General features: G+C 46.0%; 1 protein-coding gene across 9 annotated transcripts in view; it reads right to left on the bottom strand.

Moving 5' to 3' along the window:
• Positions 1 to 5,480, bottom strand: part of LOC144308514 (uncharacterized) — a 310,115-nt gene that overhangs the window by 289,165 nt on the left and 15,470 nt on the right. The window lies entirely within an intron of this gene.

Here is a 5,480-nt window from a genome sequence, read left to right as displayed (position 1 = left end):
CCGGAATGCTAGTGCGCCTGCGTGCCTCGTGCCTGCCCCGCCCCAGGGGCGGGGCCTCCTGGCTCGCGAGGCCCGGTCGCGTGACCCGGCCACTGCGGGCGGGGCCGCGGGGCCGCGGGGCGAGCGCTGAGCAGCGCGGCGCTGCTGACCCGCCAGGCTCGCAAACTGGTTGGGGGGCGACTCCCTTGCAGCGGAGCTGCCCTGAGAATCTTTCCAGCAGTTTCCAAAGATTTGCGATGCAACCAGTCCTTAACCAGCAGTTTTCTGCCTCTTTGCCTTTGCTCGTTTTATGCCTTACACCTGGAAGCCTTTCCCTTCCCTCGTCTCACCATTAAAGTCACATTTCCTTGCAGACCAGCCCAAATGCCATTCTCCTTCAATGCAGCCCTTCGTTCATCTAAAAGGACCCGCCTTTCATGCATTTGTTCAGATACCTATACCAAGCCCCTGTTGGTGGCTCCGGAATTCTAAGCCCCTGCCCTGGTGGAGCTTGCAGACAATAAATAACCGAATAAAGAATGGCAGTGGGCTGGCACGGTCTGGACAAAAATAAGGCAAGGTGGAGTTGCTTGTTATTGTCTGTAGGGTGGTCAGGCAAAGCCTCACTAGTAAAGTGACATTTGAAGGAAAATTTGAAGGAGATGAGGGATCAAGCAGCTAGGCTGTCTGCAAGAAGGATGCTCCAGGCAGAGGGAGCAACCACGGAGGAGAAGCACGCGTGACAGTGCGAGAGGACAGCACAGCCGCTGGCTGGTTGGCAGAGAACTGGAGATGGGCGGCAAGGTATAGGAGACGGAGTTGTGAGGGCCCCAACCTCCTCCACAGCAAGAATCCTTCACAGTCTGCCTGGGGCTGATGGTTGAGAAGGACAGCACAGTCCCTCTTGCTCCCAGTCTCTGACCCACCCCCACCTCCCACTGAGATTACCTAACACTATGCCACGAAGATGGCAGATTTCTTTTCTTTTTCTTTTTTCTTTTTTTTTTTTTTTTGCGTACAGGAATACATAAATACTAGTATTATTATTGGGGGCTTCCTATAACCCAGGCAACATGCTAATTTTCTCCTCACAGCAACACTGTGGGCTAGATGCTACTACTATCATTCCTATTTTATAGATCCAGAAATTAAAACTCAAAGAGCCTAAATCACTTAATGAAGGACACACAGACAGGAAGTGGAGGAGCAGGGCAGTTCTCTTTGAGAGGCCTGCTTCCTCAGGAGGTAGCCAGGACACGGTCATCATGTGCAGCCTGCTGCCAGGTGCTGCCGCCCCTGCTTTGCTGTTTCCTCCGGAGCCAGCGTGGGTGGTTGTTCACACTGGAGCCTGGGAAGCCATGCTGCAGCCTCTGCCTGCACTCCCCAGACCGGAGCATGCTGAGTCCCTCAGGTGGGCCAGTCCCAGCCAAGGACCCAAGCTGTCAGGCCTCAGTGGGCACCTCAACTGTCCCTCCTTGTCCTGACACTTCCCTTGTATTGGTGGCTGCTCAGGGTCTTAGCCTTTCCCTCTCAAAAGTATGACCTTAATGTTTCAGGAAACTGAGCCTGATGTCAACAAAGACTCCAGTGCACATTTAGAAAAGCTCTCTTACCTTTATTTCCTCTTTCCTTGGCATCTGTAATACTTTCTCATGGCAACAAATATCTCCTGTGAGCTTGTGAACTAAGCACATAATTCCATCATACTTGACTTTATCAAAAAGCATTTAATAGGGGCACCTGGATGGCTCAGTGGTTGAGCATCTGCCTTCAGCTCAGGTCATGATCCTGGGGTCCTGGGGTCCTGGGATCCAGTCCCGCATCAGGCTCCCCATAGGGAGCCTGCTTCTCCCTCTGCCTGTGTCTCTGCCTCTCTCTCTGTGTGTCTCTCATGAATAAATAAATAAAATCTAAAAAAACAAAAGCTCTTAATAAAAAAATATTCAGTAATCCCCAGGGTTAACCAAAGAAGGGAATGAGGGAAGTCATATACAGTTCCTACCTCCAAAAATATCTGCAGTTCTTTTGTGGACTCCCTTCTAGTTGGCAAACATTTCCTGAGCTACCCCATCTAGGCCCATGGGCGGGGGTGGGGGGGTATATGAGGAATAGGAGGTAGACTGGTCCTTGCAGGCTCTCCACCCCACCCCTAGGCCCCACAATCCATGGGGAGGAGAACAGTGTAGCCAGATCACCGTCATAGACGTGGACTTCTGATTTGTCAAAAAGTAAAGTTTCTCCCGAGGAAGCAGTTGGATATAAAGACAAGTTTGTTCAGTCCAATGTTGATTCTAGCACCCTCTGACGTACTGCTGAGGTGCTGGAGAACATCCAGAAGGAGCAGCTGGAAAGCCTGTTCTGTTGCACAGCTGGGTCTCTAGTGGCAGATAGGAGGGATCAGATATGGGGCATAGGATGCATTTGAGATGGAGTCTCATCTGCATCTTCTGGGATCATTTTTTTTAAGATTTTATTTATTGATTGATTTATTCATGAGAGGCACAGAGAGAGGGGCAGAGGGAGAAGCAGGCTCCCTGTGGGGAGCCTGGTTGCATTCCCTTCTGGAGTTCAGAGTCCTCTGTCAAGCTTATGTGGTTCTTGGCTAAAATCCATTTCTTTGTGGTTCTAGAGACCAAGTTCTCAGCTTCCTACTGGCTGTTGGCTGGAGGCCACTCTCAGGTCCTAAAGGCTCTCCAAAGTTCCCTGCCATGTGGCTGTCTCCAGGGGCCATTACCATATGGCTTTTCCAAGACCAGAAGGAGAAGTCTTTGTGTGTGCTAGCAAGATGAACTCATATGTACATCATAATGTAGTCACAGATGTGAAATACTGTCCTGTGATGTGATGGCCAAATAATTCTGGGCAGAAAGGATGGCCTCTCAGTCTTTAATCTAGCTATGGTCATAATCAAAGGAAAGATGAGGGAAGAGGGGACATCTTCAATGTTCCAACAAAGTCCAGGAGGCCACAGAACAGAGCTGAGATTGAGCTATCAGGGCAACTAGAGTCGTTTGGAGGAGGAAATGCAGAAGTAGAGGGAGATATGATGCAGGAGACATGAAGGCAAAAGCTGAAGATTTACTCTGTTGGCCACAGAGTCCAATGTAAGAAACACAAAGCAGATATTTTTTCCCAAGTACTTGCATACCCCAACAGACCAAAGTGTGAAACAGCCTCCTAAATATCAAGGCCATTCACACAGTAGCTTCAGCTCACCAAGAAGCTTTTAAGGGAATAGCCTGGTTTCACTAAAAATGAAAATATTTAGTTGAAAGCATCATAAAATCAGGCCTCCCATGTCTCCAGATTGGCACCACTTTTAGCTCAGTGCCTACATGAGACTTAATAGTGGCATCCAAAGAAAACAGCCCCAATCTTTCTACATGCACAAGCAAGTATTAAATATGTTTCTGGAATATTAAATAAATAATTATTGCTTCCACCTCCAGTTCAAAGTAGTGAACCAGACAGATGCATTTATTGTCTTTTATGGGTTGTGTTCATCAGAAAACTGACTCTGAGGGCGCTTGGGTGGCTCAGTGGTTGAGCATCTGCCTTTGACTCAGGGCGTGATCCCCAGGTCCTGGGATCGAGTCCTGCATCAGATTCCCTGTGGGGAGCCTGTTTCTCCCTCTGACTATGTCTCCTCCTCTCTCTCTCTCTCTCTCATGAACAAATAAATAAAATCTTAGAAAAGAAAGAAAGAAAGCTGACTCAGAGTTAGGAGGGCAGGATGTTTATCAGCAAGTGCCTTTGGGAGAAATGGCTGTAGAAAGGATGAGAAGGGAGCAAGAGTGGGAAGAAGCAGCAGTTGAGCTGTGATACAGGCCCTGCCTAACCTCATGGGGCAGTCTTGAGCTAGAATAGCCCTTTAGAGTCATCTCAAATGAGGCCAATGTGGCCAGATATTTATACGTCACCTTGATAAGTCACTGAATGCAGCTATACCCTAGGAGGGTCCAAGCTTGGTCAAGGTGGCTCTCTGCGGCTGAGGCAAGCCCTGAAGGGGTGGACAGCTCTGAAGGAAGGGCACTCTCAGCAACTGGGGCAATAAGGCCTTCACCAAAATGGTGGCATATCCCTCTGTTCACCATAACTCTTCCCCCCTTTAAAATAATCCTGAAGGAACAAAAACAGTAGAACCTGACAGCAAGAAAGAATGGAAAAAGATGCTCAAAGTCATCAGTTATCAGGGAAATGTAAATCAAAACCATGAAGAAGTAGCTTTTCACACCCACTAAGATGACTATTATCAAAAACTTTTATAATAACAAGTGCTGGTGAGGTTGTGGAGAAAAACTAGAATGCATATACTCAAAACACATGAGCCCTCATGGCCACCAAAAGACATATTAGAAAAACAGCCTCAGAGCTTAAGAAAAAAACTGAATTTGGACTGTAATGATTTGAGCTCCTAGCACAATGAATGAACACATACCCAAGGTTATGCACAGTTTTGTGAAAGTTCAGAACACTAAGGATAAGAAAAGATTCTAAAAGCTTTTAGAGGTTCAAAAATCATGCAAAATCTCAGCATGCGGATTTATACATAGCCAAACTGTCAAACAGGGAAGAGAATGGAGACTTTTCCAGATATGTAAAAATTCAAAAACTTACCCCCTACTTGATCCTTTCTTACAAGGCTTCTTTAGTTGCCCTCCAGCAACTAAATGCCATCATTACTACCATCATCATAGCTAATATATACGTATATAAAACTTGGAGCCTCGGTGTCCATCAAAAGATGAATGGATAAAGAAGATGTGGTTTATATATACAATGGAATATTCCTCAGCCATTAGAAACGACAGATACCCACCATTTGCTTCAACGTGGATGGAACTGGAGGGTATTATGCTGAGTGAAATAAGTCAATCGGAGAAGGACAAACATTATATGTTCTCATTCATTTGGGGACTATAAATAATAGCGAAGGGGAATATAAGGGAAGGGAGAAGAAATATGTGGGAGGTGTCAGAAGGGGAGACAGGACATGAAGACTCCTAACTCTGGGAAACGAACTAGGCGTGGTGGAAGGGGAGGAGGGCAGGGGGTAGGGGTGAGTGGGTGACGGGCACTGAGGGGGGCACTTGACAGGATGAGCACTGGGTGTTGTTCTGTATGTTGGCAAATTGAACACCAATAAAAAATAAATTTATTATAAAAAACTAGGATATATATGTATATATATAATGTAATATATGTATTACACTAAATTACATTAACTATACATTTATACATATAAACATATATATTACATTAAATATAGGTAAATTAAGTTACTAATTATACACATTTGTTTAGGAAATTCTCCAGCATGACAACTGTCAGGAGACCTAGAGGGTAACTGGTCCAGATTGAAATAGAAGGTTAGAGACTCTGGAAGGAAGATCCACAGGAAATAAGGGAATTTCATCCAATAGATAATATAACTGAGGCATTGGAAGGAAAGCATATGCTGAAAGCATACAGTGCCTAAAGCAAAACGAAACAACAAAAGT

Source organism: Canis aureus, chromosome X (assembly GCF_053574225.1).
Source record: "Canis aureus isolate CA01 chromosome X, VMU_Caureus_v.1.0, whole genome shotgun sequence".
Classification (NCBI taxonomy): Eukaryota; Metazoa; Chordata; class Mammalia; order Carnivora; family Canidae; genus Canis; species Canis aureus.
Note: the sequence above shows the minus strand (reverse complement) of the source record. Positions and strands in the feature narration are given on the sequence as shown.